At 43.8% G+C, this 14,322-nt stretch overlaps 1 long non-coding RNA gene across 1 annotated transcript; it reads left to right on the plus strand.

Annotated features, from left to right (window-relative positions):
- The first annotated feature begins 10,677 nt into the window (after nucleotides 1-10,677).
- Nucleotides 10,678-13,858, plus strand: LOC122464831. The gene is made up of 3 exons (XR_006289223.1): nucleotides 10,678-10,777; nucleotides 11,160-11,248; nucleotides 13,431-13,858. It is a non-coding gene; the product is annotated as an uncharacterized LOC122464831 (long non-coding RNA).
- The last annotated feature ends 464 nt before the right edge of the window (nucleotides 13,859-14,322 follow it).

Raw genomic sequence — 14,322 nt, forward strand, 5'->3', positions numbered from 1 at the left:
CTGTCCCCATCCTAATCTCTTTCCCACTCCTGGCTCCCAGTCTCCACTTTTCAGGCTTCTCAGCTCAGTCCCATTCTCCTTGCCCTGCCAATCTGTATCTCCCCTTCAGTACTACCCATCCCAGTCCCAGTCCCAGTCCTCCCAGTACTCTGAGTTCCAGTCTTCCCTTCCACTCTCAGTCCATTTCCAGTTCCCTGACCATCTTCCACTCCTTGTCATCAGTCACCTTGCTCAGCCAGTCCCAGTTCTCTCCTCCCAGCTTCTCACCTAACTGTCTCTTTTTTCTCCTCACGTTCTTCTCCCCACCATCATCACCATCACCAGTGCCCAGCCTGTCCTAATGTCCATCCAACTCCCAATCCCAGTTTCCCATCCCCACTCTCTCTCTGCCGGCCACTAGTCCCAGTCTCCTACCCACATCCATGATTCCTTGTCCCAATCTACTCTCCTTCCTCTCCCTCCCCCCAAAAGAGGTCCTGCGGTTGTGCTACCTTTATCTGAATCGGGCAATTTCTTCCTCCATGCAACCTGGGTGTGATTAAGGGAGTCACTGAGAGCAAAGGCCAGAAGAGATGGTTCTTAAATTCCTATGCCCAGACCCATACTGGCCTAATCTAAAGTGGTGAGGACCTGGAATTGTAGGAAAAATCCTGCTCAACCCGGGGCTGGAGCATGCTCAGTGAGGACAGAATCTTCTGAGATTTTATCTGTGAAACTCTAGAAAGTCTCTTCTGAGCAGGTGTGATCTGTGAGTTTTCAAAGGTTTATAACATGACCATATTTTGGTGGATCCGCACAGGGCTGGCAAAAGGCACATCTCTAACACAAAAGCCACTCCCGCCCCTGCAAAATTTAAAGTATGCTTCCAAACCATGACAATTCTTGAGCTTCTTGAAGAAGAGGCCACCAGAATTTTTTTTAAAACATGGGCGATGGAAAACAGGCTCTTACAATGGGAAATCTCAGGCAACTTTTAATGATGGGTGGTTCTACCAGCCCTGCCTATAATCAAACATCAAAGCACAGCCTCAAATGCCTCTCTGTGTAAAAAGAATGCAGTTCGTTCAATAGCAGGTGTTATACCAATAAAATAAAAACCAGCAGGATCTTATTAAAGAGGAAAAGGCAAAATACCACATTTATTGTGAATACAGAAAGAATCATAGTAAGCAGTTAGTTATAGTTATAATATTCCATTCAATCTCATATTTATTCACACATTCATTCATACACACACACACAGAGGTTCTGCAAGGTTGTTATCATAGTTACCAGCCTTAGAGTTGCTCATGCCAAGCCACTGGCCAGGTGGCCTGGACCTGAGGAGGGAGCAGGACCTTGTCAGATGCTCATCTGATGCTCCTGGAAGTTGGTTTGCAGAATCAGACTCCCCAAAGTTCTCACTTTCTAGAGTCCATTTTTATAGGAATTTCTTCCTATGCCAGTCTATGGGAATTGCTTCATCATGCTGTTGCTGAATCAATCAGCAGATGGCACATTCCTGACAGCTCCGTGCTGCTACATGTTATCTTGTTCTTTGGTTCTCCCATTCTTGAGGCTGTTGGGTGGATTCCAGTCTGCCCTCCAGGGGTCCTCTGGTTATTTCCACTTGACGCCTTCTTCAGCCGATGGACACTGGATTCTTAGGCTGGCACCTCCCTGATCATTCAGTTATTATCCACACCAAGCATCCATCCACATACATCCTCTATCTCTATTTTAATCACAATTGTTAATACAACAAAAGGGTGGGGAGTCTCTGGGTGCTGTTTCTGTTGTTCTGTTGTTTGAGTCTCTCTCTGTGTGAATTGCTTTGAGAACAGACTCTGTCTTAGAATGTACTAACGCAATTAGCAGCTTGCAAGTTTCACACATAGAGGGACAGAAACAGTACCAAAAACCAAGCGACCTCTTAATTAGTAATACCCTGAAATTTAAACTCTGGGGAATCAAACTCATTTGTGATTTTAATACAGAACTTCTTTAATATGATCCAACACAGGTTGCAGGCAAACATTAATTTCATGAGGTGGTTTGCTGCTTGAGTCAGTCTGCAGTTTCAGTTAAAGCTGAAGGTTTGTTCAATGCGTAGGCATTTCAATACGCTGAAACCAAAGGCCATTCTATCTAATCCCTAACTATGGGCCAGACTGTGCTATTCTTACTAATGCCTTACTCCACAAGGTATCCTTTTGCAGTCTATATACCAGGTTGTGGACTAAGGTATTATGTAATTTGAATAAGGGTACCACAGTCGGCATGCTACATTTATCATCCTGGTACCTAAGTGCAGAGCCCATCTGAATTATATGCAACTCAAAGGCGTGGCTCTAGTGCTCTTTACTGTCATGTTTATATTGTGGTGCTTTGAGCATGAAACCAGAAAAGTAATTTAGCGATTGACTCAGTGTGTTTAAAAGCCTTCAACTACCACCACTAGGCACTTGTATTCTCTTTGCTATTTTTACAACAGCATTAAATATTACACCAAAAGGTCTGTTGATAACTGCAACGAAAGGAGAGGTGTGGGTGTGTGTAGAGAGAGAGACTAGTGCCTCTGGGTGAATGTGGGTTGGTATTTAGCACTTGAGTTTGCAATGGAAAATGTAACTGCCATGTGTGACATTTCTAGCTCTTGCTGCAGGTGCTTTGCTAGGGATGGGAGGATGGGGAGCTATTTGGTTACTGAATTTCATTCCTCATGCTGGAGCAGCTCTGCCACAATTATGGAGCGGCTTTTGTGAGGCACTGAGCACCCTCAGCTCCCACTGAATTTCATAGGATCTCTAGGTATTTAGCCCTCACAGCATCCTCATTGGCTTTGCAATACTTTGCAGCTCAGGCCCATATCTAGAAGGAACTGAAAGTGCTGCAGAAAATAAAGCATTCCAGGGCAATTCCTTGAACATCATAATCTCCAATCATCCTTAAAGGTGAAGTGGTGTCAGATACTTCAGTGAGACTGTCAGACAAATTTAGTAAACAGCCCAGTAAACTATAGCATGTATAACCAAAATTACAGCTACCTCTCTAGCAGCTGTGTGTTTGTACAGATGCAAAACACAGCTGTGTAACACAGGCATAAACTGTGTAACCTTAAACACCTTCTTTCAGCCAGCAGGCTTTGTATCATCCAGACAAAGGGCACCTTTCCACATACAAGGACCCCCATTTTCCCACAACCAGTATGAGTCTGGCCCAATATCCAGGGCCTTCCCACTCACTCGTAGTGTTTTAATCTACCTGGTGCCACCATTTAAATTCTAACTCACTTCTGCGTCACTGTACAGATGTTGCCATGTGTTGTTCTTGCAGCATTTATTGGCTGCAGTTAGCTGACATAAAACAGACTGCACTTTGCTTGGGTTGCTGCTGATTTTAGTTAGGCTTTTGAATGATTTCAGCCTCTACTGTACATATCTTCATTGAAGAGGGTTTGTTTGTTTTTTCTTCAATATCCTCTCTGTCGTACTATAAAGCAAGTACTTGCACTACATTTGGCAGAAAGAAGCAGAAAAATCCATTCCTTTCAACACAATGGGGCAATAGATTATACAGGCTGCTGCTAGCTTTTCAGACAAACCTGCCCAACAACATGTATTTTTGTCTCTCATCCGCCCAGCTTTACGTTGTAAGCTAGAGTCAAAGTAGGAAATGCCTGAAGTTCCTAACAATAGCCAGCCAAATCCAGTTTATATATTGTTACTCAAGCAAAACACCCAGTCGCTTCAATGTGTGTTTTGCCTTAGCAGGGCCTTCAAGGTTTGTCCTGTCATATCATAATCTGGTGGGTGGTTTTAGGGCTATGAAATGGATAGCTTAACTGATAGGCACATCTTTAGGAGACTTAAATAGAAGACATTTATCTATGTGAAGAAAAGGATGTTATTTTTCCAAAATGCCCATAGGGGATGTCAATCAGGAGCAGCATTATAGTTCCTGGTATGACACCATCAAACGGGTCCCGCTTAGTTTCAACTGTTTTTTAGTGTTGCAAGGGATTATCCTCTCAATTGTATCCAATCTGAACAAAAATTACCTTAAAGCCTGGTCTGGCTGTACCATGTCACACAAATCAGAAGAGATTTTACAGAGAAGAAAGGCCAGTTTTAATCTTTGGATTATTTCAACACCAGACTACAGGAACACTCACTAAAGCCCTTTGGGGTTTATTAATGAATGATATCTACTTATAGTAGGTGACAGGTTTTAGAAAAGAAAGGAGAAATCTGGGCCAAATCTGGACCCACCCTCTGTGACAAGGAAAGGCTCAAAACAGAGCGGAAATGTCATGTATTCATTGTAGCCACGCCACGCAGCCTGCCAGGTTCTTTTGCATCCGCACACACCTCCTTGCACACAGGGAACAAAACTCTGACCACAGCAACTCTCTGTGCAAGAGTCCACAAGAAAAAGGGATGGGATGGGATGGATCACGTGTGTGACTATGGATCCTTGACCGGTACAACTCCACTGGCCACAAATGACTGTATGGAAAGAACAGTGACCAAGGGCAACTATGTCTGCCCATGGCCTGCAGTAGTGGCTATGCAGTGGATATTCACCAGAGAACGCAGACTGAGATGGAGGATCCTACTTCTAAGGGTCCTCTCCTAAGCACACCTATGGCTCAGCCCACTGCCAGTTTACTCAGGCTGTGAGCTGCTTACCAGGCTTTCTCCCTGCCAGTAAAAAGATCAGTATTTTTGTGGCACTATCCAAACCAAAAAGTGTTGATGTGTTGCATTTTCCAGGCACTTCTGCTATTTTCCAATGTTGTGTTTTAAGAACGTGAACGAGATTCCTAAAAGCAGTGCAAAAAGATAGTTGCTATTCCCCCAAATGAATGTTCAACATGGCTCCTAATGTTAAGGCTGCATTCAGGTCCACTCTGAAACTCTTACTGACTTCAGCGGCTCCTAGGGCTCTATCCTGCCTCTTCCGCTGTGGTTCCGGAGGATGCTCTGGCACTGGGTAGTTGCCTTATGCTGGCTAGGAGGCAGGTTTTTTTGTAAGGTGTGCCAGCTTCACATGATACGGAGAACTTAGCAGGAGCACCCTGTGTGCTGTTGGGCAGCTTGGGAGCACAGTAGGATGTGAAGAAAAAGGCCTTTGGGGCACAAATAGGTATAAAATCAAGAGGGTACTAGAGAAATCTAATACGGTTCCATAGAAATTGCTCTAAAATTCAACAATAACATATTTTCTGTTTTTTTTTAAATTTCTTTACAGTATTCGATTTGGAGGGATAACCTACTGTAGGAAACTCTATAGGGTGGTTCAAAAAGCCCAAACAATTATTATTCTATTACATTGTGAAGGACTTGTCCATAAAGGAGCGTTGGAGCAACCAGAGATGCTCTGATCCTGTCCTTTTGCAGATGGCTGTGTTAGAGGCCATACAAGCTACTCGAGTCATACAGAGATGTCACTGCTTCACCACAGCCTGGCTAGGCAGATTCATCCTTCCATCCGTCCCCATCCCACTGAATTCACCAGTGACCAGAAGTTACCTGGGCTAGGTTCTGGGGGCAGGATTTAGACCTTAACAAATTGGTCTGGTGATATTTAATTATCAATTATCTGTAGTTATAATCAAAATGCTACTTTATAAATACCTAATTGAGATAATATCTAATTGACATCTGTGCTCATTTTTGCTAAATCGACTCCTCTCCCTTTGATTGCATTGGTCTTTATTGAAACAATGGCATCTGACTGTTGCAAATGACTCAGTGCCACAGCAAAACAGTCAAGAGTGTAACCTTTTGGCCACAGAATAGATAAGCAGCAAAAATCAAAACAAGAAGTTATGGTGAAATTTCTGCACACTTTCTGCTCTGCAATAAGAATCTTTAAAGAGTCTAGGAATACATTTCCAGGCAGTGCCAAAGGCAAAACATTCAAAAGAGTAAAACCTTACTCAGAACTGTATACCTCTAGAAGTTTAAAAAAGTCTAGAGGGAGTCTCAATGACCCACAAAGCTGTTCTCCAGTTAAAATGATGTAAAAAGTGCAAAATAAAAACATAGCTCGGGTATTACAGTCTAACAAACATAATGGGACAAGGCATCATCAAATACAGAAATACTCTTCTTGATCTCAAACCAGTAAAGGCTTAGATTGAAATTTGCTTTCACCAACAATAGTAGTGTAATTGGAATGTGTCTGAAAAACGTCTGCCATGTATCACCTGTATAAAATTACCACTTTCAAAGGGAGTAGAGATCATATATTGAACTTCTGGGTATATGTTCTCTAAGTTCATCCAAAGAGCTTGGAAATGCATCTTAAAAAAACAAAAACAGATGGAGTCTCCAGCACTGAGAACTCATTATTCACAAATCAATGTTCCCAAAAGGGCAAATTTGTAACCCTAGATTTTTTTTCTGTTATTGGTTTTCCTTCATTAAGACTCTTGACAGGACCAATAAGTGAGGCAGGTTTACCACTTCATATCTAACAACAATCATTTGCCAATAGGCCAGGCCTGTGTTTGTGAGAAAAAGGCTTTGTGAAATCTAGATCTCTGGATCACTGGTTTTTTTTAAATAAAATGAATATCCAGTTGTTCCTTCCCATCGCTCTGTGAGGGCAATCCTCTCGCTCTTTACTCAGTTTTCACTTTATCCTTACTCAAGTAAAACTTCCATTGAAATAAATCAGGGAGTTACTTGAGCAAAGACTTCAGGATTTGGCCCTTAGAAGATGGTGCAATAGTATCCTGAAAAAATATTTTCTGAACCGCTGCTTCTATTCTTCAAACAAATCCCCACCTCTCCAAGCTCTTCATCAGAAGCAAGCTCTCCACAGATCAGGACTCACCAGCTCAAAGCGGCAGCAGACCCTGTCAGAACAACAGATTCAAAACCTGCAGATATATCTCTCGTGCTACAGTGATCAATACCACAACACACCTCTCAAAAATCCATGGGTCCTACACTCACCTATCACAACATGTGGTGCACCTCACCCAGTGCACTAAATACCCCAGTAACAACTATGTGAGTGAAATGAGACAACCACTATGCTCTTGAATGAACTCACACAGAAAAAAGGCTAAAAGACAAAACCACGTAACACCTGTGGGTGAACACTTTTCACAAAGTGATCACTGTACATCTGACCTCTCAGTCATCATCCTCAAATGAAACCTGCACGCCTTCAAAAGATGAACCTGGGAGCTTAAATTCATAATTTTGCTAGACAGTGAAAATCATGGACTCACTAGAAACACTAGATTTATAGCTTATTACAACAATGTGTAACCCACTAAGTCCCCCCCCACACACTTTTTTTTTCTCCTTTTCCCTCCTGTGACTGGAGAAGTGTTAACTGGCCACTACACCCTGATTGGTTCCTTGAAATGTGTGTTAACTACTTATGCTAAACAATCTGTTCCACCTTGTATTTAACTATAAAACGCTGCGTACATTTCTCAGACCTGAAGAAGAGCCCAGTGTAAGCTTGAAAGCTTGTCTCTCACACTGACAGTCCTTGATCCAATAAAAGCTATTACTTCACCCATCTTGTCTCTCTAATTTCAACACCACTCCAAACAGTATTGACTTTGACAGTTTCAAGAGAAAAAAGCAGGTGTATGTGTGTGTGTATATATATATGCAGAAAGAGCTGCAGTTTGCTGTATACAAGATGTTATTTCTTTATGAGTGCTGAAAAACTTTCCTAAAGCATTGGCACAGGCCACTTTTAATCACATAAAATGGCTGACTGATTGTCTTCAAGACAAAAATGTTATCCTAGAGAGCTGTAAATGTAACCACAGAACCTTCTGAGCACAGATACACATCACTGTTACACTTGCAATGTTTGTGCTCTCTCCAGAAGAATGAGCTTTCTTCAGTTATTGATGTTCTCATTTTTACAGCAAGGAGATTGCAAAAAAAACAACTGCAGATAATACCTCACCCAGCTTGTGGGTACTCACCCATTCTTCCCTATGATACCTTAAATCTGGATTAAGTAGCAGTTTCACTGAGGAGATAAAGGTCATTTGAATTGGTAAGAACGGGTTCTCTAATGAGTCACTTTCTAACTTCATAGGTGGATTACACACATTTGCAGGAAAGGAAAACATTTAGGTTAATCCATGTGCTATACATCATCCCAGCTCTATAGTCCATAGCTTTAACATTTGTAGGCCCAGATTTTTAAAGCTATTTAGTAAGGCTGCCAAATGATTAAAAAGAATATTTTCAATTAATCGCAAGATTAAAAAAAATAGTCACGATTAACTGACAATTCAATCGCACTGTTAATAATAGACTACCAATTTAAATGTAGTATAAATATTTTGGGTGTTTTTCTACATTTTCAAATATATTGATTTCAATTCCAACACAGAATAGAAAGCGTACAGTGCTCACTTTACATTATTTTTTATTACTGTAGTGAGGGGGCATGGCCTCCCTCTGAGACGAATGGGGAGGAGCCGCTCTCCACTCCCTGGTGGGCAGAGCCGGGCATGCCACACCCACCCCACCAGAAGGAGAGGGGTGGGACACAAAGTTTAAAAGGTGGGCCCTGCAGCTCAGTTGTGCGAGAGCCAGAGAAGGAAGCAGACGTCTTTCACCCGCTGCCGAGCCCTGCACTCAAGATGGAGCTATGCTGCTCTGCGGTCTGAGAGGAGATGCCAGGGCAGCTTATGGCCCAGTACCTGGAGGAGATACTGGGACTGCTGCTGGCCATGTACATGGGGGAGACAGAGGAATCCAAGGAGTCAGAGATTCACTCCAAAGGGGTAGTAGGAAGTGGACCAAGAATACCAGACAATAGTTTAGGTGTGTTGGCAGAATTCAGGTCAGCATGTTTCGATGGGATCCCCGCTGACACAGTGGTGGAACCATCTGCCACTGTTAGGGCCTGGGCTGGGACCCAGTGGAGTGGGGTGGGCCTGAGTCCTTGGACCCCCTGCAGCTAACCCACCCCCACAACAATGTCATGTGAATGCCTGTTCTCACTTTCAGGTGACATTATAAATAAGAAGAGGGCAGCAGTATCTCCCATAAATGTAAACAAACTTGTTTGTCTGAGTGATTGGCTGAACAAGAAGTAGGTGTGAGTGGACTTGTATAAGGTGAATTGAATGAGGCATCTTATGTAAGTGCCCTACTACACTGACATAATAACTCCATTTCCACGAGAGGCAGCCACATAGCGCTTACTTCAGTGTCATTAGGGTGAGGCAGTGTCCATGTAGACACTGTGTTACTTATATCAGGGGTTGTCTGTCATTCTTGTCAATTTCACAGCTCCATGCTGTAGCCATGAAATTGACAAGAAAGTCCTCCCCACTCCCAGCCAGCCTGCTGCCCAGGCTCCCTGCTTCCCACTCAGAGCCAGGCTGTGTGAGCAAACAAATAAGTTGTCCTTGGATACCTGTCTTTCAAATGCCCGTTTTATTTTCTTTTTCCATAGTAGCAAGCCACAGAAAGCTAAAAAGCAGGAGGCGGGATCTCACAGTGATCACAACAATGCCTAATTCTGAATCATTTACTAGCTTGTCTGCTGCTTTTTCATTTTTCTGTACCAAAATGGAGAACCTTTCTTGCACAAGTTGTGAGAAGTTTGTTTTTACCAACCTGCCTTGCAAATACTCCCAAGTGTTCTACGTTACTTAGGATAAAATATTCAAAACCATCTAAGTGCATTAGGAAGCTAAGTTCCATTTTTAAAAGTGACTTAAGGCACTTAGGAGTCTAGATCCCATAGACTTGCAATAGGATTTAGGCTCCAAACTCACTTAGGCACATTTGAAAATTTTACCCTTAGTGCCTAACCCAAATTCCAGTGAAGTCTCAGATTTTCCATTGACTTCATTGGAAATTGGAGTGAGCCCCTAGTGGGGAAAAACACAAATAGGAGAGTCTTCAATTTGGGAAAGTTTGGTGTAAATCTAGAGTAACACCACTGGAGTTACTCCACACTTACGCAGGCGTAACTGAAAGCAGAATCTGCTCTGTGGCATATATAATGATCGTGACATTTTTGACTGTGAGTAGACAATTTCATGTTCATTGTCTTTCAAACTATTATAGACAGATGCCTTAATTAGCCTCTTAGGGCTAAAAATGGATTGGGTTACTTACAGTCATTGTTTTGTTAGGATTAATGTTGTTATATTCAGCTTCAGCAGCAAAATCATTTTATTGGAGCTGCCAGGAATTTAAATATGCTCCTAAAATCTGTACTAAACCAATATAAAAGTAGTGTCTTTGGTCTTTTAAATTCATAATTTAACATTGAGTAGTCAGTGCACACAAACATAGCACTTGTATGGATCCCATAATCTTAAAGTGACTGATCCAAATCCCAAAATTTGAGATATCACCTCACAGATCAGTTGACTGTAGACTGCCCGCCCTAAATAATACCTCTCTTACATAGAGATTTTTTATGTGTAGCTCTCCAAGCATTTTGCAAAGGAGGTGAGTTGCATCATCCCTATTTTACAAAAGTGGAATCTGAGGAACAAAGGAGTGAAATAGCTTGCCCAACATCATACAACAGGAAAGTGGATGAACCCAGGTCTCCTGTGTCCCAGCCCAGTGCCCCTGCCCCTCCTAAAAGTCTATTCAACAAGGCCTGCTGGGAAGGTGGAAGCAGGAAATAAAAGGCAGATCCTGCCCCTCAGTGAGGACAACAACAAATTTGTAGGGGGAATGGCTTCTCCCAAGAATATGGGTATGATCTAAAAGCAGCAGAGGTTCCCTGCTGCAGGAGCTAGGGAAGGAGTCCAGAAGTGGAGCATCTGAAGGTACCTGGGAAACAACTATGGAAACTGCCTAAGAGAAGGCAGGAAGTCATAGTGAGGGGGCCTGGAGAAAAGTGAAGCAGGATGGGTTTGTGTTTTGGGTTGGCAGATGTTTCATATCCTAGTGTCCTAGGAACTCAGCTGTAATAGAGGGAAGGCAGCGACTTCCTTACAGCACCACGCAGAGGTAGCATTGTGATTCTCCAGCAACTGAGGGGCAAAAGATTGTTGCAAATCCCTGATAAAGGTTGGTAAGGGAAAAGTTGTGCAGACCCTGGCAAGAGGTCTGGGGCCCAAGGAGAATGAAAAACTATTTTTGGAAAACCTTTTGGGGTTTGTGCTTTTATTTAGCTTCGACGGGCACGGCTTTTCGTTTGTCTTGCAGGGCTGAAGGGACAAACCATCCAATTTGCTAGTGGAAGAGCATCTTCAATATGGCAACTGAGGTAAAGAGGTGCTTAGAGGGTGGACAAGGTAAGCCTGACCTTCAAACTAATGAGATCATAGAACTGAGATTTTTTCCATTAAGGCTAAGAGTTTTCTCCCTCTTTCTGAAAACGTATTTGTATGTGTTTCTTTTGAGATTGATGACTGTGGCAGGGTGCTGCTAGAGAGGCCTTAATCAGCTCTTGCCACTCCAGGCCCAATCAGGGGGATTGAATTGGGGCTGGGTAGATAGTCTGATGCTTGTCTGGTAATTGATCACACCAGCCAGCCTCATTAGCAGGAGCTACAAGGCTGGGAGGAAGTGAGAGCAAAGGCAGGAGCAGAGACCAGGAGGCCCAGGCCCAAAGTCTAGGTCTTAAGTCTACGTCTACGTCGGCAAGTTACCGTGCAGTAAACCAGCTGTCTGCGGTGTAACTCCCGAGGTGTACACAGTGCCTAGCCACTTAGTGCGCAGAAACTCCTCAGTTGCAGCGCTGCAAAAAAACCACCTCGACGAGAGTCGTAAACCTTTCAGCGCAGAGGGTCCAATGCTGTATTGGCAGTGTAAACACATTACAGCGCAGAAAGCAATCAGTTGGCCTCCGGAGCTGTCCCACAGTCCCTCAAGTGGCCGCGCTGCTCACTGTTTTGAACTCGGCTGCCCTGGAGACATGCGCCCCTCCCCTTTCAAAGCCCTGTTTCTGACAGCCCTTGTGTGATCTGCTCCGGGACACAAAGCAAACCATTAATGTGAAATGCTCATGCTGTTGAACACCGAGGCGTGTGTGTGTGTGTGTGTGTGTGAGAGAGAGAGAGAGAAAGAGAGAGAGAGATTGATGTGCAGAAAGCTGGGGAGGGAGGCGGGGGCTGACGTTGGGGTTCCCCCCTCCCCCTGCCTCAGGACTGGTTGCTTCCTGACACTGTCTGAGCTTACAAGACAGCATGCTGACACACTCTCTGTCTCCCAAAACACACTGTGTCTCCCGCCCCTCTCCATACACACACACACTCCCTGTCACACACTCTGCCCCCCGCCCCTGCACTTCAGTTGAAAAGCAGCTGGCAATGTAGTAGGATGCCCATGGAACAATGGGATTGGGAAACCTGCGTCATGTGATGCTGTGCCTGCCCCATGAAGCATTGCAAACCCTTCCCAAATCACCCTGTGGCCAGTTACACAGTGGGATAGCTACCACAATGCACTGCTGTCTTTGCCATTGGAAGAGCTGCTAATATGGATGCACTCCACCATCACAAGGAGCACAGTGTTGATATGCAATGGTGGTTTACTTCCAGTGCTTTAATAAAAGTGGTATAACTTGTTGTGCAGAAACTTTCCAGTGTAGACATACCCTCAGACTCAGAGGAAGGTGGGAGTCTCCTAGACTGTTGCTTACCAGGCCTGTGGTAGGCCAAGCTGTTGTAAAAAGCCTGTATATAGTTGGAAACTGGTGGTGGGGACTTGTGCTCTTTATTTGTGATCGGGTGTTGCACCAGCCTGCAGTGTCTCTGAGTCTCTGAGAAGAGAATGTAAAGGACTGAACCGGAGGGGCACAGCTTGTGCCCCATTACAGTGCCATTCACTCATCACACAATCTTTGAATTAATGCATCGTATTAAATAAATAGGAGATTCTCAAAGTGTTAACATTTCCCCCATTCACTGCAACAGTGCTAGAGTTAGGGTAATATTTTCCACTCATTTGAGAGCCTCCATTTTTGAGAGCCCAAACTGAGGTGTGTAGGACTCTGATTTTCAGATGTACTGAGCCCCAACACCCCCCCCCCCCCCACTTATTTGGAATTTGTGGTGCTCAGCAGGACCTTGAGTTTCACACTTTGGGCTCTCTGTGAGGGGGTATAGAAACCCCACACCAGGCAGGAAGGGGTTAACAAATTGCTCTGGGCTGGGGTGGCCCTGCCCCACCACACCTGCAAATCATGACAAGAATGGAGGAGGAGAGCAGAGTGCTGAGCTTCCCAGCTTCCAGAGAGAGGCCTTGCAGTGAGCGGAGCCTGCTCCCCTGCCTAAAAGCAGGAAGCCCTCTGAGGCAAAGGGGGATCTACCATATTCTTCTGTGGGTGAATCAGCGATGTTGAGCCAGACTGCAGCTTGCCCTAGGCTGCTCTGAACGAAGAGAAGCCAGTGGCCTGGCTGGGATTGAGTGTATATTTTCTTTTTTATTCACTCCTATTTTCCCACTGTTTGTATTTTCTCCCATCACATCCAGAAGGACTCTGAAGCGGACAGAATCTCAGCCCATCAGCTGAGTGCTGCTGAACACCCCCACTTGAGGGACTGGACCTGGAGTGAGATACAACCCCATCAACACCCCAAAGGGGTTCTGTTGAAAGACCAGAACAATGACAATCCCACAGTTAGTAGACACTTCTGAAATTGTTGGCCTCCATTTGGAATGCAAGTGTTTTTGCACTGAGTGTTACGAGGAGTTAAATGCAAGAAGCCTTTTTCAAAATGGATTGAAAAACACAAATAAAAAGGAAGAGTTACAATTAAAATAAATTAAAATAAAGAATTTAATGAACATTCCTTCTGGAAAAAAAATAATGCCTTTTCCTTGCTATTTGCACGCACAAAGTCTCTCAGACAAGGTTTTCACTTGCAGTCCTCTGCTAACACCAAATGCCATTGTGAGGTGGGGAAAAAAGAACTTGTTATATATTGAATATTGACTGAGTAGTTTTGCTGGATCAGATTACTCCTGCTTTTAGGACACAAGAAGAAGGAGAGCGAATCAGAAAGAACAGAAACTTTTTTATGCAGCTTGTTTCATTCTCTGGGTGCTGCTGGCCTAACACACCAACAGGTTTAGCAGTCTCTGCTTCTCTAGCTGTGGACAACATCTGGATGGCTTGCTTTGGGTGTCTTCCACACAGTGCTAGGCTTAGAATATTTTCATGGGGGCTCCCACGCAAATTTTCCCCATTAGCCTTTAATAAATACAATATACCAGTGGGGGGATATTCTTCTGAAAGGGATGTTCGAGGGATCAGGGTATCTGGTATTTTTTTCCTATTCATTTAAAAACAAAATGAAAAACTTCCTCATCACTATACCCTAGGAAAGCAATCAACAAATAAAAGCATGCTATGTGCCACTTG

The sequence above is a fragment of the Chelonia mydas genome, chromosome 3 (assembly GCF_015237465.2).
Source record: "Chelonia mydas isolate rCheMyd1 chromosome 3, rCheMyd1.pri.v2, whole genome shotgun sequence".
NCBI classification, from domain to species: domain Eukaryota; kingdom Metazoa; phylum Chordata; order Testudines; family Cheloniidae; genus Chelonia; species Chelonia mydas.